The sequence below is a fragment of the Mesoplodon mirus genome (assembly GCF_964341445.2).
Source record: "Mesoplodon mirus genome assembly, chromosome: 3".
Taxonomy (NCBI): domain Eukaryota; kingdom Metazoa; phylum Chordata; class Mammalia; order Artiodactyla; family Ziphiidae; genus Mesoplodon; species Mesoplodon mirus.
In genome coordinates, this window is record NC_138978.1 from 191379373 (window position 1) to 191403129 (window position 23757).

Sequence of the window (23757 nt, forward strand, 5' to 3'; positions counted from 1 at the left end):
CTGTGACTACTCTACTTTTGTCCCTCCTGTTCCTCTTTCCTTCCTCATAATGCTCAGGAACAGAATTAGAGTGATCAACCATCCCCGTTTGCTTGGGACTGAGGGGCTTCCTCAGATGTAGGACTTTTAGTGTTAAGAGCTGGAAAGTCCCAGGCAAACTGGGTTGACTTGGTCACCCTGCTTTTCAACTCCAATCTATTGAGTAATTCTTACTGTTAAATAGGGATATTTTCTCTGCACAGAAAAATCTATGATCCAAATTCTTTATACCTTGTTAATGATATTCTGGTGAGGGAGATAAAGGAACATAGCAAATCCTTTTTTCAAGACTTGGTTCAAAATCCTATTTATAAATGTTTGACACTCAGTACATAATCTCACTCTTGTAGAATTTTCGGTCCCCGTCCCAGAAGCAGGATATCTGGAGCCAACTCTAGTGAAGATCACACTTTTAGAAAAATTAGAGAAGAGCATGAAAACTACTACCAACGTTATATGACAACTCTTTAGATCAGAATTAGCTTATCCCATTTAATTGAAGTAGTGGCTTTCAAAGCAAAATTATAGGATAAAGTTTTAGTGGAGCTTTCTCAGGGGTTTTGTTCAGCATTCACTAAGCAATGTGTGTATACATATTTATATATATGTATAGATGTTTATATGTACGTGCATGTATTTACATATACATGTGAAGAAGAGACTATTAAAAGTCAACACACATTCTCAAAATATTCCTTAAAATACTACCAAATGGCACAAAGTAGGCTTTCCAGAATAATTCATTTCCTGATAGGTATTTTATGCATTTTAACTTCTCTTGCCAGAACTTGAAACAAATCTGTCATCTCCTTCATAGATCTTTACATTTTAAGTCACTGTATGTGAAGAGAGACTGTTTCTTTCTGGTTTATTTTTTAATCTCCAGTGCATAGTATGGTTCTCTGTCCATGGGCAATAGTCAATAAATACTTTTTGAATGAGTGACTAAATTCTGAAGTCATTAGTAGCCTCAGCAATGAGAATCAAGGTCTTTTCTGTACCATGCACACAAAGCAAAACATAGAAATAAATGGAAAAATAAGCCTGATACTAAAATTGGAAGAAGTCTATAATGGCTCCTTGAAGAAACATTTCTATTTTGTTAGCTTTTTTATTCCCAGTACATAGAATAGTTTCCATTACTTAGTAAGGTATCAATATATATTTGTTAAGTTAGTGAAACAAATGTCCATTGATTGTAAATATTTATAGGCATCTCTGGTAGATAGGATAGTGGTTCCCCAAAGATGTTCACCTCCTAAATCCTGGAGCTGAGGATGTTACCTTACATGATAAAACAGAGTTAAAGTGCCAGATGGAATTAATGTTGCTCACTAATCATCAGACCTTAAAGTAGGGAGATGTTCCTGGATTATCCAGGTGGGCCCAGTGTAATCAGGAGTGTCCTTAAATGTAAAAGAAGCAAAAGTATGAGTCTGAGAGTGAGTGCTGTGAGAAAGGAAGAAGAAAGCTATTTGCTGAGTTGTAAGATGGAAAAGGGGCCACAAGCCTCTGAACAAGGCAGTCTCTGGAAGCTGGAAAAGGCAAGAAAATGGATTCTCCCTTGGAACCTCCAGAAGGATTGCAGCCCTGCTGACACCTTGACTTGAGCCCAGTGAGACCCATTTTGGACTTGTGACCTTCAGAACTGTAGTATAATGAACCTGTGTTGCTTTCGGCCACTAAGTTTGTGGTAATTTGTTACTGCCACAATGAGAAAGTAATATATCATCAAAGCAGTAACTATCAATTGTTCTCATTGTCGTTATAATAAACAGTATAAGGTAGAACTGATAAAAAGCACGTACACTAGTAAAATGGCATTAATTATTTTGTGCCTCACATTAGATTTTGTTTAATAAAGGGGTTCTACTTTTTTTTTAGGTTAAAAGTATAATTTTTTTACAAAAAAGGCTCAATAGAACTAGCGTTTGAAGACATTGTTTTATTTAGCCTTATAAGGAACTTGGGTATTTAAAAAATAACTTATAAAATCCTTTTCTCATTAGAAGGCTAGCTACCAGGGTAATGTTCAATGTTGAATATCTTGTCAAGCAAAAAGAAAGCTTTCTGCAGCTACAAAATCTCTCCTGTCTAAATATAGCCACTGTTCATATTTTTGTATATACCCATCTAACTGTTTTGAAATGTCTACCTACAGTGTTTTATTGTAAAAAATCTCTAGCATATGTGTGATTTTACCTGATTTTTTTCTTCAGCACTTCATATTTTTTTCCATAGTATTAAACATTTCTCTATGATACACATTTAATGCCTGCATAGTATTTCATTATGTAGAAATAGCATAACCTTATCTTGAAATATTTAGGTTTTTTGGTGAATTTTTTTTGTCTTACGTGCTTGTTATACACGAATTCAGATAAATAAAGAGTAGGTATAATGTCAGATGTCAAACCAGATATATACTATTTTATATTCACCAAACTTTTAAGTGGGTGAATACACACATACATGTGTTTATGTGTATGTGTGTATGTCTATATTATTTAGATCTACTTAATCTCAATATATATTTTCTGGCATCAAATATTTTTCTACAACATAATTTTGATGGCTCCTCAATATACTTTTTATTAATGAATTGTAATTTAATTATCAAAATACTGTTGCTAGTGATTGCTAGTGATTGACATTTTTTAATTTTTAGAAATAATTTATTACACAAATCTTATTCACATTTTAATTGTTTTATTATAAATTTAGAAAAGTGAAATTTATATCTAAAAAGGATATCTGCAGTTCATGCCCTTGGATTCATACTTAGGAAATGCTCCTCAGAAACTGGAACTGATTGGCACTGATTATTTAGGAATGAACATACAGATTCATTTTCATCTACTTGATGAGTTTCAGTGTAATTGTTTTAATTTGCTTTACTGTAAATAGTATTAAGGTTTGATCTTTCTATTTCTTTCGTAAATTATCCATTTTACATTGGGATAGTTGGCAGCTTATTGATTCACTATAACTCTTTACATACTGTGTATATGAACACTTTTCTTACTTTTATGTCTGTGGCTTACCTTTAAATTTTGATTTTTTAATTGAAGTATATTATAGTTGACTTTTTGATTTTTTTTTTTTTGAATGAAGCTTTCAGACGTTATATAGCCAAATATATCAATCTTGATTTTAAAGGTCCTTCCTTGGTAATTTTAGGCAGAAAGAGACTTCTTATCCAATGTAAATATTCACCAATTTTTATTACTGGTGTTTTATGTTTAATTTTTTATTCATAACTCATTAATCACTTGTTTTCATTGTATGTGGACTTAACAGATCTAGTTTATTTTTCTCACATAATTAAGTAATTGTGCATTTGTTAATTTATCTGTTCAGGTTTGCAATGCCACTTTTATACCATAATGTCATATAATAATTTCTTTTATATTTGTACTAGGATCTTATTCTTATTAAGCTCTTTATTCTGTTTCACTGGTGTATCTTTTCTTGAGCTAGTATTTTTATTGTACTCAAATATTACTTTAAAAATGTTTATAGGCCCTTAAAAAGAAGTATAGTCGGTGCTTGTAGGCCTCAAAATTAGACCTCTTAAAGGTTAGTGTCTATTAAATTATCCTTATTAGTTGTAGTTTTCTAATTCTTTGCGTCCTGATTTTTTCTGACCACTTGGTCTTTGCCCAAGGATGGCATGTCATATATTATTGTGCTTTTGTCAGCTATTTAAAAACATTTGCTTTATATACTTTAATGTTATGGTATCTGATATATAGCTATTCGAGGGCATATTTTTATAGATTTCATTTTTATTAATACAGAACAAACCTCTTTATGACATATGATACTGCTGCCTTGGATTTGACTTTCTGATATAGATATTGTCATAGTCTTTATTGTTCTACTTGATATATCTTTGACCTTCCTCTCACTTTTCATTTTCGGTGTATTTTTGTCTTAAATTGTTACTTGTGAGTGGCATTGCTTATTTTTTACACAATCATCATATTTGTCTTAAAAAAGAGTCTACTTCTGTGTGTGTATATTCCAAAGTAACATATCTATCTTTTCTACTTTGTTCTTAAAATAATTTTTAGCACCTCTTTTGTTAATAAGTAGGCTGCACTTTCTTACCAGTCAGCACAGTGGTGTATTACACGAACCTAGCAAATAAACAAGAACACTTCCAAGTTAGGTCATAGTATGTTCTGGGCAGAACCCTCATTGATGAGCTCAATCTGGACCTTTGACAACCCAACATTTAGGTGTTAATGCAAGTCCTTTTTTCATATCTCTACCTTGGGAGCAGTAGACACACCTCTACCATGTCTTTTCCTGATACTTACCAATTCACTACACCGAAAGCTACCATTTACAGTATATATTTCAACCTGTGTTCTTTTTCTTGCTACATTAGAAACACTTCATCCCAGGATGCATCAGACCACTGTTAGTGCTTTATACTTCCAGACTTACTGATTTCATGAAGGTATACCTGTGAATTTTAAGTGACATGAATAGTACTGGTTTAGAGCTCCTTTCTCTGGTTCTCTGAAAAATCAGTATATGTGGGTACACAGAACTAGTATCGAACACAGGTGTGAGGTTGGAGTGTGTGTCTGCGTGTGTGGTGTGTGTGTGCTTGTAATAACATTTTTCTTATTGCAGAACGTGCATTGGAGTCGGTTACCGACTGCGAGTCTCATCACAGCTTTCAAGGTCTTATAATTAGTAAATAAACTTCAAAGGTGCCAGCAACAGTCTTCTTTTTTTTTTTAAAAAAATAGTGCATTAACAAAGTCTTCTTCTGAATCTGAATAGTTCCTACTCAAGCTTCATTTTAAACTGGGACTTGGCCCTTCTTACTTAATCACTATTCCTGGATGACGGGAAGAGACATCTCTCCATATTTCCTTCTCTTCCCAGTCTAGTCTGCCTTACACACGGCTGACAACTTAATGTTCTTCACGTTTCTCCTGGTTTCTATTCAGTGCATCCACCTGTTTATCACAGGAGGCTGCCGCCATTTGGTTTCAACCTTTTTCACATGGTGCTCTGATCCATCTGTCCTACTTCCTGTATTCTAAATATTCCTGTTCTTCTACCTCTGTGTCTTCATTCATGTCCTCTCTCTGCCTGGAGAGTAGTTCTTCCTTTTCCCTTCTATTGCCAACTGTAAAAATGCCTTTCCGCTCTTAGAGGCTAGTTTTAGCAGAACCTCCTCCCCGGGGAAGGTCCTGGCATCTCTGTCGAGCATTCTCACCTTCACTGTTTTGCAGCCCTCTGTTCTTGTGTGATTCTTGCTTTTCAGTGCCTTGTGTTATCATCCCGTTTGGTCATCTGTTCTCACTCAGTGTCTCTATTATTCCCATTAGCTTCCAGTACTGTTTTACAAAGAAGTCACTTGTTGAATTGAAATTGGGACGCTGGAAAAGTTTGACCGGCTGTGATCATTTGTTGCCATATGGTTTTAGTGGTCATTTAGCCCCTCTGTGCTTCTGTGTGGTGCCATGGAAAGTGGGAGTGAATATTCCACAAGGGCATGATTTTTGCTTTTTGGCTGACTTTCATCAAAATGTTAAAATGAAGTCTCTGCTTTCTACTTTATTAGCCTGTCTGGTAACTTTTCTACTTCTTAGAGTAGATTTTCTAGAATTACTCTATTTCTTACTGTTTCACTTTTTTTTTTTCCTGTTCTGAATTAGTAGCTTCAGTGCAACATCAGAACGTGTAAATCTCTTGGGATTTTGATCTAGTAAAGCTCATGGGTTCATTATGATCTTACCCCAAACATGGGAGGAATGAATAGTCATTCAATTTGAAACTTGGCTTTTATGTGAAAAGTCAAAGTATTTCCATAAGTGATAGCGTTAGAAATAATCTTTCCCTGATTTGATGTAAGTGGAAGCCCTGGAACTGAGGTATTACCCAAGGTTATCTCCACACCCAGGAAGATAACCTGGTGCTCATGGGATGCCCTCTTCCATCCCTGTGGCTCATGATAAAGTCACCTCCACACTTCACAGCATTCGAGTCATTTCACACTTTCTCCGTTACACTCCCTTCATGCAGCCTCTGAGGAGACTATTTATTCACAACTTTTTCATTTTTGGAAACTTCTGCATGCTTTTTACCTTCCCAAAGTGTCAGATTATTTCCCTTTTTTCTTTTTAGGTGCAGCCAAAGACTGTTTTCACAGCATCTTAGAAATTCTCAATTCCAGTTTTCTGATGAAAAAAATGATAGAGCAAAAGCTTTGATGTGTAAACCCTGCTGTTTTCCCTTTGGTACTATTCCAACCCTTCTGTGGGTTTTAGAGTCTCAGTTCCTCTTAAGATTTGGGGGTTGGCTATGTGTGTTTTATCAAAACTCAAACTGGTATCTGTTCAATCTCCAAGTGGTAAATCTGTAGTAATAAACAATGGTAATAACAGTCATATTTCTCATGTTATTGGTGGAGGACTCATTTCAATGTGCATGACTTTGATAAATTACATTTTCTAATTAAATAGCCTCTCTTCCATGAATTCATTTCCCCCGAAGGGAAGTAAAGATTGAGGGAGAACGGTAACATTTGCTGTGACTGGTGAGTTTTAAGTGCTTCCTACGTGTTATCTTAGTTCATGCCATATGGCATTTTTAAGATAAGAAGATGGAAGGAGTCAGAACATTCTTTTTATAACTACTTCTGGCTGGAGAGAGTTTTATGAAAATGTAAAAGGGTAAATCTACAGTGGGCCTGTGTATTGTGTCAAGTAACGATTATTTTTCTCACTCTAGATTGTAACCTGTAGAGGTAGGCAAGACAGTTCTTTCAGAAACTCCTTTGACCTTGTTTCCTAACTATTTCACTTTGTTCATCAATATTGCCTAATAATTTGAGGTCAGGGAAGTGAAATTCTACTCACTTGATCTAGCAGTTGTTGGCCCTTCTGTTTATGTAAAGTTGTGAGGGCAGAAATCTGGACCACAAGCCTGTCTGCCTCCAGGCTCAATCCTCCAGGTTGTGTGGAGACAACTCCCTTTAGAATCACCTGGGGGTGTTGGTTGCATCTATTTCTGGGCCACCCCTGAGGTAGACTGGACCAGTGTCTCTGGGGCGGTGGTCAGGAGTCTGCAGATTGTTAAAACAGAAGTGTTATGAGTTCAGCTTCATCTTAAAAAGTGGACCTTTATCATCTCTTTTCCTTTAGAACTAAGGGCAGAGGAGGAATTCAGTTTAGACATGTCTTGAAATCGTGATAGGAGTATATATTCAAACAGTTTCTGTGGATGGGAAAATTAGCTTCTGTACTGCACTGTCCACCTTAAAAGGGAAGGGAGATGAGAACTAGTATTAGTTGAATGACTTCCATGTGCCAGGCTCTGTGGCAGAGCAGTGGACGACCCTGGACAAGCAGCTCTGTGATGACAGTCCTGAGAGCAGAGATGTGTAGGTCCTTGTGTCTTCCCTTGTCTGCTGTAGCCTTTGCCTGACTGTAGTTTCAGGACACTGTATAACGTCAAGAAGCTGGGGTTGCCCAGTTTTCTCACAATTTTATACATTCATGCTTCTTATGTTTTGTGGCTACGCTGATAGACACACAGGGACTGTGTGATAGACACACAGGGACTGTGTGATAGATACATGTATCTCTTTTTCCATCCCTTCACTTTGAAATTTTTTGACTTATTTTTTTATATGTAGTGTATGAATAGATAGCTTATTACCTATTCAGAACATCAGCGTCATTCCAATGGAAATTTAATCTATTTAAATTTAGCGTGTTTACAGATTTCTTTCTCTGTTTCATCGTATAATCTCTACCAGGCTTTTTTTCTTTGCTGTGCTTTTTATTCTTTCAAAAAATCCTTTCCTGCTTTCCAGTGGAGTAACTAGGTTTTCCATATGCTTTCTTTACCTATTCTACTGTTTCAGTAGTTTGGGAGTTATTGATTTCTTTTGGTGTTTCTCCTTGAACTTTAAACCTGCGTCCTCTACTTAAGAAAGTGTACCTTACATCCCCATCCCCATGCTCATCTCAGCAGTTCAAGGACTTTTAGAACACTTACACTGCAAACTTCCTCCCCATCTTCCATGCTATTTTTACTGAGTATTTTAATTCTACCTTATTTTAAAATCTGAAATAGTTTCTCATTTTTTATACAGTTATGCAGCTTTATCAGCAGGCTTACCATTTCCTAGTGCTCCATGGTTTTCTGCATCCCACTTCCTTCTTCCAGGTTCAGTTTCCTTCTTACGAAAGCACAACTTTTATTGTTTCTTTCAGAATGTATCTGTGGCTGGGAAACTCTCAATCTTTTCCTAATCATTCTTTATTATAATCTCATTCTTTAAAAAAATTTTTTATTGGAGTATAGTTGATTTACAATGTTATGTTAGTTTCAGGTGTACAGCAAAGTGAATCATATACATATATCCACTCTTTTTTAGTTTCTTTTCCCATAAAGGTCATTACAGAGTATTGAGTAGAGTTCCCTGTGCTATACAGAAGGTCCTTATTAGTTATCTATTTTATATATAGTAGTGTATATATGTCAATGCCAATCTCCCAATTTATCCCTCCCCACCCCTTTCCCCCCTGGTAACCATAAGTTTGTTTTCTACATCTGTGACTCTTTCTGTTTTGTAAATAAGTTCATTGGTACCATTTTTTAGATTCCACATATAAGCGCTATCATATATTTATCTTTCTCTGTCTGACTTACCTCACTCAGTATGACAATCTGTAGGTCCATCCATGTTGCTGCAAATGGCATTATTTCATTCTTTTTTATGGCTGAGTAATATTCCGTTGTATATGTGTACCACATCTTCTTTATTCACTCCTCTGTCGATGGACATTTAGGTTGCTTCCATGTCTTGGCTATTATAAATAGTGCTGCAATGAACATTGGGGTGCATGTACCTTTTTGAGTTATGGTTTTCTTCAGATATATATCCAGGAGTGGGACTGCTGGATCATATGGTGGTTCTATATTTAGATTTTTAAGGAAACTCCATACTGTTCTCCATAGTGGCTGCACCAATTTACATTCCCACCAACAGTGTAGGAGGGTTCCCTTTTCTTCACATTGTCTCCAGCATTTATTGTTTGTAGAATTTTTTGATGACGGCCATTCTGACCAGTGTGAGGTGATACCTCCTTGTAGTTGTGATTTGCATTTCTCTAATAAAAAAGGTGCTCAATATCACTAATTATCTCGTTCTTGAATTATAATTTAGCTGGGTATAGAAATCTAAACAGGCATTTGTTGATGTTATTCCACTGTCTTCTGTAAAACTATGTTGTTGATGAGAAATCTGCTTTCAACTATCACCCTTTTATAGAGAAATGACTTTGTTTTCTGGATCTATTCCTAGGTGAATAGAAAGCTTTCTCCCTGCCTCATTGGCCCAGGGTTCTTTGTCCTTACTTCACGAGCAGGGCTACCCTTTAATTTCTTGGCTTTATAGGGTGTATTTGTTCTAGGTCCTCTAACTTTGTGTAAACTGAAGCCACTTCTATCCTTACATGGATTTTAAAGTCCCAGCTTCCCATTCCAGAGGTCTATTTAGTGGTCCAGCCTCCCTTTGGAACCTTGCAATATCTGCTCTGACTTTCTATTTTGTTTTTTTCGCCACCGGATAATTTCCCTGCCTTTCTTTGTTGATGAGTTATTTTATATTAGTGTAATATTTTAATTTGTATCACTAGGTGCTTATAGCAGGAAGGAAGCTCATATTAGTCAGTTTAGTCCATCATTATGTCACAGCCCAAATACATTTTTTAATTCATTTTTTCCTAATCATACATTATATCTCATATTAACTACATGCCATAAATATCTACGCTAAAATATTCCCTTAAAACCTCTACTCTTTGGGATATATTTTTTCAGTTATGGAATTTAATTCAGAATAAGACAGTTCCTGGACATTCTGAGCCCCAAGTAGACTTTTAGTCCTAGGGGAGAGGAAGGCTCATGTGAAAGAAAAGTTAGTGTTAAAACACTTTGTCATTCACAGTATTGTAGGAAACAGATGGTTCACTTAAGTGGAAAAACTAAGCAAATTTAATGAAAGTACTAAATGAAATGTTAGAAACAGAAAAATAAAGTCACAGTAGAGCAGTCTGGGCTAGCAGAGCAGCGGGTATTTCCACCCCAGGCTTGGAGGGAATCTGGAATCCTTCTGGAGAAAGCTGTAACCATAGCTCCAACTGCAGGAGGTGATGAGCAGATAGATAGCACCTGAGGTCACAGAAGAGAGGGGTGGCCAAAGCAGCCAGTGCCTGGCAGACAGGGAAAAAGACAGTGGTGGTGGTGGAGATAAGAGGTACGGTGACCTCTCTCCTCCCTTCTCATCTCCTGATGGTTAGTTACTGTTTCTAGGAGTATGTGCATTTTATCTACATTTATATATATTTAAATTTATTGGCAGAATATCATTTATATTATAATGTAAATTTTTATTGTTTAACCTTTCAGCATCTTTCTAATGTCCTGCTTTTACTTCTAATATTATTTGTACCTTCTCTTTTTTATTTCTGAAAGATTCTGTGATCTTGTTCTCAATTCTCAATATGAATGCTTAGCTCACTACTTCAGCCTTTTAAGTAGGATATAAACATTTAGGATTATTAATTCCCCTGACCATTGCCTTTGCGGCATCCCAAATATTTCAATATGTAGAATTTTATCATTCTGTTCTAAATGTTTTCTAAATATCTTTGTTTGCTCGGGCTGCCATAACGGAATATCATAGACTGAGTGGGTTAAACAGAACTTTCTTGACAGAAATTTATTTTGTCATAGTTGGAGGCTAGAAGTCTGAGATAGGGGTGTCAGCGTGGTCAGTTTCTGGTGAGGACACTCTTTCGACCTGCCACCTAAGAGGTGTCTTCTCACCTGGCAGAGCGAGAACGAGCAAGCTCTCTTCTTACAAGGGCACTAATTCCGTCATGAGGGCCACACCTTTGACCTCATCTAAACTTAGTTCCCTTCCAGAGGCCCCTGTCTCCAAACAGCACCACCCTGGGGGTTAGGGCTTCAACATACAAATTCTAGGGGCATACATTTCAGTCCATAGCACTATCCTTATAAAGTTTCCTTTGAACCATGAGTTAGAAGTGAATGTCTCAGTTTGTAAACATATATATATATATATATTTTTTTTTTCTTTTAATTGGAGTAGAATTGCTTTACAGTGTTGTTAGTTTCTGCCGTACAATGAAGTGAATCAGCTATATGTATACATACATCCCCTCTCTCTTGGACCTCCCTCCCACCCCATCCCACCCAACTCAGGTCACCACAGAGCACCGAGCTGAGCTCCCTGTGCTATACAGCAGTTCCCACTAGCTATCTATTTTACACATGGTAGTGTGTTTATATCAAACCTAATCTCCCATTTCATCCCACCCTCCCCTTCCCACACCCCCCGTCCACACGTCCGTTCTCCACATCTGTGTTTCTATTCCTGTCCTGCAACTAGGTTCATCTGTACCATTTTTCTAGATTCCACATGTATGCCTTAATATATATTTGTTTTTCTCTTTCTGACTTACTTCACTCTGTATGACAGACTCTAGATCCATCCTCATCTCTACAAATGACCCAATTTCATTTCTTCTTATGGCTGAGTAATATTCCATTATATATATGTACCACACACATCTTCTTTATACACTCATCTGTCGCTGGACATCTGTATTTTATTAGTTTTTTGTTATTGACTTATCACAAAATTGCCTTGATGTCAGAGAATGTGATCTGATTGATATTACTTTAAAAATTGTTGACTCCCTTATTGAATGTTTCAACTATTTTTGGCAATATTTCAACTCTTTTTGGCAATATTTTATGTATATGTGCTTAAAATATATTTTATTGAAAAATAGTCTTATTTTGTATTGCACTGATACATAAATATATAGGGTATATATATTATATATATATATATCCTCACATTATAAAGGATATTGTATTGTTTGTTGTGGTTCTGTCAACTTTGGCTTTCTATACTTCATAATGTGTTATTAGGTTTACATATAAGTCAAATTGTATTTTCCTGATTATTTGAACAGTTATCATCATGCATGTATCTTTTACATCTAGTAATGATTATTTATTTTAAGTATATTTGTCTGTATATAAGTTAGCTTTATTGGTTAACATTTCAAGTCTTTTTACATTCCAAAATAGAATACTTTATTTGTCCTTCATTTACCAATTTTTTCTCTCTCTTTTTTTTTTGCCATGTAAAGATAGACTATTTTTTGCGCATTCTGTTTCTCCCCAGTTAGAAGCATTAATTTATCTACTGTTTTCCTATCCTTACAATATTTACCTTAGAAATCACACAGTTTCTTAAAGTCAGACTTGAATTGATATGTTTAACTTTACACCCCTACCCCCCCCGCTAAAAGGCCTATGTAGCACTTTAAGTCAGATCTCTCTGCTCCTGATGTATATTCTGTTTTGGTCTATTTTAAACTTCCATTTTGTTTTTCTTTTAACCCCACTCATCAGGGGTTGTTACTGTTGTATTATCCAGACAATTTTGTTGTGTAGATTTATTCATACATTTACCAATTCCTTTTCTCTTCTCTTGTATTACATCTCAGATCCCATTTACAAGGTATATGTTCCATGTCTTCCTTCTGCCTGTGAGATGTCTTTTAGGGACAGTCTACTGGTAATGAACCTTTCAGGGTAGTGTGCTGAAGTCTGCTGCTTCTCCTTAGATCCTTGGTGGCCTCCTCCTTTCTGATAGGATTTTGTGTTTTCTTGGTTAATTAAACTGAAACTTTGGTTCTAAATTTTTAGTGTGTGTGCTCACTTGTGTGGGTATTTTCTTTTTGTCAAACAACGTCTCAAATTTTCTATAATGCAGTTTCCCTAAATGAACAATAGAGATGAGTTGACATTGACTTAAAAAAAATTCCTTTACATTAAATATTTCTCAATCTAAAGTTTGTCACCATTGCACTTTTTTCTTGATTTCGTGAACGCATTTTTGCTTATGATATAATTATAAAGTCTGTGCCTAGGTAATATCTGAAGTGGTTTGATAACCTGTCATAGCATGTATGAAGATATTAAGTAACTTCAAAGTAGGTAGATTAAAAGAATTTATATTTAGATAGAAGTTATTTTGGCTTCTTGATACCTTTGAGAGAGAAACTTTCAAAATAAAGTGCTTTGAATGTGTTTTTGTGCCCTGTTAAAAATAATTTAACGGTTAAACCCAAGTCATTAACTAAAAGCTAACAACAACCAGTAATGAACAAGAATAAGTGCTTGTAATTGAGATGTTTTTGTACTGTTTTTATACTCCACTATTGTACTGTTCCTTATTCTTCAGACTCTTGTCAGAGGACTGTTGCGATCTGTAGGACACTTGGGCAGGTATGATGCTTGTTTAGCCAGGGTTCTGCAGTGTGTTGTAACCGAGGCAGATAGGGTGACAGTGAGAACACTCACCTGGGTTTGCCTCTTTGGTTTTCAGAAATCTTGCAGTTTTGTTTTGGAGTTCATTGTATTCCTGTATCTAGATATACCAATATGAAAATAAGTTATTTTATATCTGTGCAAAGACAACAAAGATGACAAAATATGACTTAAGATTATGAAATCATTTACTTTATACTTAATTAAAGCATGGACACACACACGTGAAATAAGCAGACTTGAAATGACATGCGACAAGATGTTTCTGGTATTACTATCCAGTATTTCTTCATCATGGAACTGGTGACACTTGTGACAGATAGGTCTCAGGGAGATGTTCTTACGATGGTCCAGTTTGTATTCTGTTTCAACCTCATTTTATATCCGCTTCTGCTCCAGTTCTGAGTGTGGCTGTTGAATATTAGCAGACAATTCCCAGTTCTCCACTACGTTTGCTGAAACCAAATTCTAAGACTGGTGTGGCCTTTGTTTTCAAGTAGTGTGCTGCAGAACGAAGGCTCTGTGTTTTCCCCGGGTGGCTTTACTCTCTCTGGGTGGTGGTGATTTCTCTTTGCACTGAGTGCTCAGATCTGCCTCTAGAACTCTCTTCTCCGCCCCACCAAGTGTGTGTGGTGCCCAGTGAGTCCCCACGACATGAATCTGGAAGTTCTTTTTCCTCCTCCCCACCAAGTCAGTGGTGATAACCTGCTAATTTTATATGCTAAATGCTCTTTAGTTATTTTTATCTTTATTCAGGTACAGTTGACTTACAGTATCTCAATGCTTTTTAATTTATCCACTCTGGTTTGGTTTCACTGTCATTGTTCTCATTATCTGTCAATGCTATTCTTCCCAGAACCCAGATAAAAGGGAATGATCATTTCAGGGTGAGCTATTCAGAATGCAGTTCTGACCTTATCATTCCCAGGATTGCCCTTAGAGCCACCTCCTTAGAAAGAGATACATAACAAACATAAACCCACCCTGACTCGACCTCTGTTTATTTCTCTCGTCTTTTTTCTTCTCTTCCCATTCTCACCAACGTTTGCATTTCATGCTTCTAAAATGGTTTTCACCACCTACAAGCTGCCTTTAATCACACAATTTTTTTCTGCTTGGAAAGTGCTTTCTGTCCTTTTTCATCTAATTCCTATTCATCCCTTAAATCTCAGTTTAAGTATCTTTATCCCCAGGAAAACTTTACCTGGGGGCTCCAGACCTCACATCGAGCTAAGTGGCCTCCAGTGTTCCCGGAGTGCTCAGCACGTATGCATAATGTTGAGATGATGTCTCTCCCTCCAGACAACAAGCTATTCTGGCACAGGAACTCTCTATTATTCATTTTTATGTATCCAGCCTTTCACATTGTATATGCCCCAAAATAGAGAAATATGTAATTTCTTACATAGGTCTAAATTGGATCTTATAAAAGACCCCAAATATTTTTATCCAACAGGATCTCCAAATTTATTCACAGAACAACTTCAAAAGATGAAAATTTGCGCCCACCAAGGAAGATATTAAATAGAATATGTTGTATACTTTGAATGCAGTGCCGAAGGGCGATTTTAAAGAATTTTGAATACTGCCTGCATTGTTAAAATAAACCGAGTATCTTCCCCAGATGACCAATTCAAAGAAGTAAACAACCATTTGGATGTAAGTTGGTTAAAAAATGTAATTTTGTGTTAGCATTCATCTTTTTTTAAAAAAATAATTGTACCAACATTCAAGTCTAAAGATGTGTGATTTGGAGTCTGTGACAATACAGGGCTTCAATGGAATGAGGCCAAACAGGGAGAAAAGAGTAAATTAAAAAAAAAATCTATGAATTATGATCATAATAAAAACCATGTTTCCCTGAGGTTGTCATCAGTCTCACATCCATTCTAAAGCCTCTTCCTTTTCTTCCGCTGTGTGTGTGTGTGTGTGTGTGTGTGTATGTATGTGTATATATATATATAATATCTTCTCCTCCTAGACGTACTGTGTCTTCCCAGTTTGAGCAGGTATGACACCCCCTACAGCATCTAGGAAGACAGGGTTGGGTTTAAGAGGACAGGCACAGCTGCAGCATGTTATTAAATGAATACTAAAAACTATTAAGAATGTAAATCATCCAACAAATTGTGCATCCTTAATTCTCAATGCCAGTTTGAGGTAGGAGAATAAAAATCTTTATCTCCTACCAAGTGCGCTGTAAAATTTCTCAAATTTATTTTGATAAATCTATGTTTCAGTAAATCACACAGGACCCAACACTTATAAATTAAGCAGAAGCATCACGGAGAACGGACTTAATGATAGAGGGAAGCATACTCAGCTTTCTTTTACATTTTACTGTAGTACATAAATTTGCTGGTAGGAAACACGGTTCTCAATTATCTAAAGAAAGAAAACAGAAAGGATGAAATACTTGGCAAACGTAAAGTTCTTAAACTTATTTTCACTGACTTGTAGCAAACCCTCACTGATAAGAAAAGATTCTGGTTGCTGACAGAAGATTTGTAGGCTTCCAGGGCCCTTCTGCAGCTGAGCATTCAGTGGGAGAACTGCCCCCATAAACGCATCAGTCCCTTGAGATAAAATGATATGCTCTTTGACGTTGAGTTCCAAAGACATAGGAGTGTTTGGGGTGTGTTTGCAAACTTCAGTTAATTTTTAAGGGGACTCATGAGCTTTCTGAAGCTATTGCTATATGACAGTAAGTGATTGGTAATGGGGAAAAAATCATGTAACTGGTTATTTTCTATAGACCAAACAATTCTGATGTTTTGTTCCTGACCTTAAAACTTTTATCTAGTTGCAGTGATTAGAGTTGATCACTGAAGTTCTTGTAAAAGACACACATTGTATATCAGGGTGTGTATAGAATCATGAGTGGCAACTAATGGGCCTCCTTAGTATAAAGGCTCGGTATAAAGACGAAGCCCTGGGTGGGTTTTAGTACGACGTATAACTTCTGATGGGCTTCAAGGCTGTAGGGGAAGTACTGGTGTCTCCGGTTCCTTAAATGCAAACTGTATAGCTTGAAGTTTCAGAGGATTCTTAATATGAATGGAGTTCAATTCAGGGTCTCTAATAAGAACTCTTCTCAAGTGAGAAAGACTGATATAAAAACAAACCAATTATTTTCCAAATTTCATCCTGAAATAAAAGGAAAGCACATATCCGTGAAGGCAAAGTCTATCTTCTCTTGGTCCCAGTTGATGTTGCCTAACAAAAGTGGAAGAGGCCACAGTGGCAACTGATGAACAAAATCATCTGTTGTTTCAACTGTAGGGTGGTAATGAAACACATTGTACCCTATGTGGATGACATTTTCCCCTGCAGAACAACCTTGATCTACAGCAGTGTCTTGAGGAGTTTATTTTGGGGATTAAGTGCAAATAGCAATGCAAATCTGCAACCATAGTTGAATGCCCAAAGAGACCGAATTTTGTGTTGAAATAATACACGATAGGGTAATAAAGCTGAGTGAGTGGGAGGAAATCCTTCTTTTAGAAAAGTAATCTTTAAGGTATTAAAGTTTTGGGGCTCCTAGGTTTTTGATGAGCTTATTTAAAATCTTTGGCGGGGGGAAATTAGCAGCTTAAAATGCTGACAGCTTTAAAAAAAAAAAAGTAGCAAGAAATACTTGATTCTTCAAGGAACTCCGTCTTCCACTCCCCCAAATAGTCTGATTTTCCTATTTATCTCCTTTGTCTTTTGATAAAAGAGAACACTTTGAGAGGACAATTTTGAGGTCTTAATCCATACTTCTTTCCAGTTTATCTTTTACATTCAAAACAAACACCTTTAAAAGAATCCTTTTTGGTACTAGAAAGCCAAATGTTAAGCTTAGGTATCAGCAGCTAATTAGCTTCACATCTAGGGGGGGATTGTCAGTGAACTCCTGAATATTTATTAAAGGATTTGTAAAGAATAAGCTATTTTCAGAATATTGGCGCCTGTGGAATCTTCTTGCCTGCGGTCAGTTGAGTGGGAGGAGTGGGGTGTATTGGCCCATCTCAACCCTGCTTTACCAGAGATTCAAACAGTAAAACCCAGTGTCTGCATTGTAAGGGGTGTGTGCCTTATTGATCTCATGAGAAACGCTGCTTTTCATCTCAACGTCTTAACTGACTCCTACTTTTGAAGAAACTTCACTATGTGCCCTGGAAATCCTGTGCCAGTTCTGATGGTCTTGACTCTCAGCATGGCTTTGGGCATTTTGTTTGCTGTTCCTGTGTGCAGTTTGGGCTAGGAAGGTGTGCCGCCGGTATGTAAGGGACCCCCGAGGGCGGGTGATTTGCTACGTGGAAGAATCTGTCATTCTGGGTTTGGGGGGATGACGTGTTCTATTACGGGCTTTGTTACTGCACAGAGTTCCATCGTACTGCTGTCTGCATCATCACCTCTGCCTTTGCCAAGGTCATTGCCCGTGTCTTCATAGCCTCCTGCACATTTCACGCTGCTGCTTTGCCAGCACGATGCCACGTGTGCCAGCACTGCCTCTTCCACCAGGGCTGCCGTGGCAGCGTCTTCCAGTGCTGGCACCTTCCCCGCCACCCTGCCAGCTGCCTGCGCGAGGGCTGTGGCCAGTGCTGTCATCAGGATCAATGCCACTGATGCTGTTCTTTCCTCAGAGGGGCCTCTCTTTTATCTTGACTTCAGCAGAAAGACACAAATCAAAATAGAAATAAAAAATAAACCAGAACAAAATTTCCTCCCCCGGGGTTCATGTAGCCCTCTTTACACTCTCCTGTTCCTGATCTGGGAGCTGAAAATTCAGAGGATCTCAGATTTTCCATAATCCTCTTAGTGGGCTTCAGCTGTGCTCTCTCACCAGTCTGGAGAAAATTGAGGAGGGTAAGTACAGAGAGGAGAGACTCAGAAGAACAACCTTATCCTCAACTGAATTCAGTGCATCCTAAGTGAGCTGGCGTTGCAAGTTGACTGATGAGGAAAACAGGGTCTTTGATATTCCTCCCACCCATAAGGATGCAGGAAAAGAAGCACAGAAGGTAGATAGCATCATTTTGTCTAGCAGCACACTGGGGAAAATATACTCAGGCAAAAGCAGTAATGCTTGGTGATCATTTTTTTGGCAGAGGGGTGGGAAATTTGTGAAGTTGACAGAGACATCAACAGCACTAGGGAATCCAGAAAGATGAGCAAGTTAACCGGTTTAAACTCACTTATACCCTGTTAGGTTTGTTATTAATGGGGTGTGAGGGTAAATCTGTCTAGGAGGAAGCAGGTCATTCTAGGTGAAACTCCGCTGATGATAAAGATTTGGGAAAAATAGAGATGATAGCTATAACTGAGAGTGGACAAGACTATCAGTTTAGGGAGGAAAAAGTGAGAAAATAAAACCTGAGGAGAGAAATAGGGGCTTAAATTTATGTGGAAGAAGGAAGAAAACAAGGGCAGAAAAGGGGAAGGATGATAGAAGTAAAATTGAGATAGTAATACCATGGAAATGATTAGAGGAGGGGAGAGTATTAAGAAGGAAGGAATGACCATTAGCAACTCGTGTGTAGACATTAAGAATGATTAAAACTAGGATGAAAACTTTTTGGTAATTAAAATGCCATAATTCATTTTGAGAGAGTAATTCCATTAAAGCAGTAGTGACTAACCTCCTATTACAGACAGTTGAAGAGACGTTGATAGCAAGGCAAATACTCCACCCACACATATTCTTTCAAAATGTATCCTAGGATTCTTCTTGGATATACTCTAAGGTTATCATCACACAAGTGTACAAAGATGCAGGCAAAAGTCATTACTGCTGCATTGTTTATAATAGGAAAATTAGATACCAAACAAATAACCAATACCAGAGATTTGGTTAAATACTCCATTCAATCAAATAAAATATAATCATTTTAATGATGATGAGATTTACTTTTATTGCCATGGGAAGTCATTTGTCAAAAATATTGGTCAATGAAACATTATATGATGAATTTTTATTAAATATGTTTCCTTATGTATTTGTGAATACCTTTAAATAATGACACTGCTTATAACTGTGTAGCAATCTGATTTTTTTTTAGTATACTTTGTAATTTTGCAGTAAAAAACGGTTACTACTTTTGTAATAAAAAATGGGAATCAGTATGAGAAAAGAACCTGAAGAGAGAGGAAAGAGTCACTTCAAGTGTGTTCAAGGTCAAGGAAAGGATTTGGGTCTGGGGAATCAGGCATGAATCTTGTCTAGAAGAAAAAGAAATGAAAATAAAACAAAAACAAATGGGACCTAATTAAACTTAAAAGCTTTTGCACAGCAAAGGAAACTATAAACAAAACCAAAGGCAACCCTCAGAATAGGAGAAAATATTTGCAAACGAAGCAGCTGACAAGGGACTAATTTCCGAAATAAACAAACAGCTCATGCAGCTCAAAATGAAAAACCAAACAACCCAATGAAAAAATGGGAGGAAGACCTAAATAGACATTTCTCCAAAGGCGGCATACAGATGGCCAACAGAGACATAAAAAGATGCTCAACATCACTAATTAATAGAGAAATGCAAATCAAAACTACAATGAGGTATCACCTCACACTGGTCAGAATGGCCATCATCAAAAAGTCTACAAACAATAAATGCTGGAGAGGGTGTGGAGAAAAGGGAGCCCTCATGCACTGTTGGTGGGAATGTAAATTAGTACAGCCACTACGAGAACAGTATGGAGGTTCCTCAAGAAAATAAAAATAGAACTACCATATGACCTGGCAGTTCCACTCCTGGGCATATACCCAGAAAAAAACATAATTCAAAAGGATGATACATGCACCCCAATGTTCACTGCAGCACTCTTTGCAATAGCCAGGACATGGAAGCAACCTAAATGTCCATCAAAAGAGGAATGGATAAAGAATGTGGTACATATATGCAATAAAATATTACTTAGCCATAAAAAGGAATGAAATAGTGCCATTTGCACAGACATGGATAGACCTAGAGACTGTCATACAGAGTGAAGTAAGTCAGAAAGAGAAAAACAAATATCATATAACATGGCTTATATGTGGAATCTAGAAAAATAGTACAGATGAACTTATTTGCAAAGGAGAAATAGAGACACAGATGTAGAGAACAAACTTATGGATACCAAGGGGGGAAGGAGGGTGGGATGAACTGAGAGATTGGGATTTGCATACATACACTACTGTGTATAAAATAGATAACTGAGAACCTGCTGGATAGCACAGGGAGCTCTACTCAGTGCTCTGTGGTGACCTAAATGGGCTGGAAATCTAAAAAAGAGGGGATGTATGTATATGTAAAACTGTTTCACTTTGCTGTACAGTAGAAACTAACACAATATTGTAAAGCAACTGTATTCCAATAAAAATTAAAAAAAAAAGAAGAGTGAGGAAGAAATTTAAAAATCAGGCGAGGGGAGACCTGCAAGATGGCAGAGGAGTAAGATGTGGAGATCACCTTCCTCCCCACAAATACATGAAAAATACAGCTACACGTGGAACAACTCCTACAAAACACATACTGAACGCTGGCAGGAGACCTCAGACTTACCAAAGGCAAGAAACTCCCCACGTACCTGGCCAGGTGGCTGACAGACTGTTGGTGCTCCAGCCGGGTGTCAGGCCTGAGCCTCTGAGGTGGGAGAGCCGAGTTCAGGACACTGGACCACCAGAGCCCTCCTAGCCCCACATAATATCAATAGGAAAGAGCTCTCCCAGAGATCTCTGTCTCAATGCTAAGACCCAGCTACACTCAGTGACCAGCAAGCTCCAGTGCTGGATACCGCATGCAAAACAACTAGTAAGACAGGAACACAATCCCACCCATTAGCAGAGAGGCTGGCTAAAATCATACTAAATTCACAGACACCCTAAAACGCCACCAGACTTGGTCCTGCCCACCAGAGAGACAAGATCCAGCCTCATCCACCAGAACACAGGCACTAGTCCCCTCCACCAGGAAGTCTACACAGCCCACTGAACCAACCTTAGCTACTGGGGGCAGACACCAAAAACAAGGGGAATATGAACCTGCAGCCTGTGAAAAGGAGACCCCGAACACATTAAGTTAAGCAAAATGAGAAGACAGAGAAATACACAGCAGATGAAGGAGCAAGGTAAAAACCCACCAGACCAAACAACTGAAGAGGAAATAGGCAGTCTACATGAAAAAGAATTCAGAGTAATGATACTAAAGATGATCCAAAATCTTGGAAATAGAATGGAGGAAATACAAGAAATGTTTAACAAGGACCTAGAAGAACTAAAGAGCAAACAAACAATGATGAACAACACAATAAGTGAAATTAAAACTTCTTTAGAAGGAATCAGCAGAATAACTTAGGCAGAAGAACAGATAAGTGACCTGGAAGATAAAATAGTGGAAGTAACTACTACAGAGTAGAGTAAACAAAAAAGAATGAAAAGAATTGAGGACAGTCTCAGAGAACTCTGGGACAACATTAAATGCACCAACATTCGAATTATGGGGGTCCCAGAAGAAGAAGAGAAAAACAGATAAAGAAAATATTTGAAGAGATTATAGTTGAAAACTTCCCTAATATGGGAAAGGAAACAGTCAAGTCCAAGAAGGACAGAGAGTCCCATACAGGATAAGTCCAAGGAGAAACATGCGAAGACACATAGTAATCAAACTGTCAAAAATTAAATACAAAGGAAAAATAATAAAAGCAGTAAGGGAAAAGCAACAAATAACATACAAGGGAATCCCCATAAGGTTAACAGCTGACTTTTCAGCAGAAACTCTGCAAGCCAGAAGGGAGTGGCAGGACATATTTAAAATGATGAAAGGGAAAAACCTACAACCAAGATTACTCTACCCAGCAAGGATCTCATTCATATTTGACAGAGAAATTAAAATTTTACAGACAAGTAAAAGCTAAGAGAATTCAGCACCACCAAACCAGCTTTATAACAAATGCTAAAGGAACTTCTCTAGGCAGGAAACATGAGAGAAAGAAAAGGCTTACAATAACAAACCCAAACAATTAAGAAAATGATAATAGGAACATACATATCGATAATTACCTTCAATGTAAATGGATTAAATGCTCCAACCAAGAGATATAGACTGGCTGAGTGGATACAAAAACAAGACGTGTATATATGCTCTCTATAGAGGCCCACTTCAGACCTAGGGACACATACAGACTGAAAGTGAGGGGATAGAAAAAGATATTCTATGCAAATGGAAATGAACAGAAAGCTGGAGTAGCAATTCTCATATCAGACAAAATAGACGTTAAAGACTATTACAGGAGACAGAGAAGGACACTACCTGATGATCAAGGGATCAATCCAAGAAGAAGATATAACAATTGTAAATATTTATGCACCCAACATAGGAGCACCTCAGTACATAAGGCAAATGCTAACAGCCACAAAAGGGGAAACTGACAGTAACACAATAATAGTAGGGGACTTTATTTATTTTATTTATTTATTTATTTATTTATTTTTTTGCAGTACGCGGGCCTCTGACCGTTGTGGCCTCTCCCGTTGCGGAGCACAGGCTCCGGATGCGCAGGCTCAACAGTCATGGCTCACGGGCCCAGCCACTCCGCAGCATGTGGGATCTTCCCGGGCCGGGGCACGAACCCGTGTCTCCTGCATCGGCAGGTGGACTCTCAACCACTGTGCCACCAGGGAAGCCCTAGTAGGGGACTTTAAAACCCCACTTTCACCAATGGAAAGATCATCCAAAATGAAAATAAAAAAGGAAACACAAGTTTTAAATGACACATTAAACAAGATGGACTTAACTGATATTTACAGGATATTCCATCCAAAAACAACAGAAAACACTTTCTTCTCAAGTGCTCATGGAACATTCTCCAGGATAGATCATATCTTGGGTCACAGATCAAACCTTGGTCAATTTAAGAAAATTGAAATCGTATCAAGTATCTTTTCCGACCATAACGCTATGAGAGTAGATATAAATTACAGGCAAAAAACTGTAAAACAAACAAACAAACAAAAAAACACATGGAGGCTAAACAATACAGTACTAAATTACCAAGAGATCACTAAAGAAATCAAAGAGGAAGTCAAAAAATACCTAGAAACAAATGACAATGAAAACACAATGGCCCAAAACCTGTGGGATGCAGCCAAAGCAATTCTAAGAGGGAAGTTTATAGCAATGCAATCCTACCTCAAGAAACAGGAAGAATCTCAAACAACCTAACCTTACACCTAAAGCAATTAGAGAAAGAAGAACAGAAAAACACTAGAGTTAACAGAAGGAAAAAATCATAAAGGTCAGATCAGAAATAAATGAAAAAGAAATGAAACGATCACAAAGA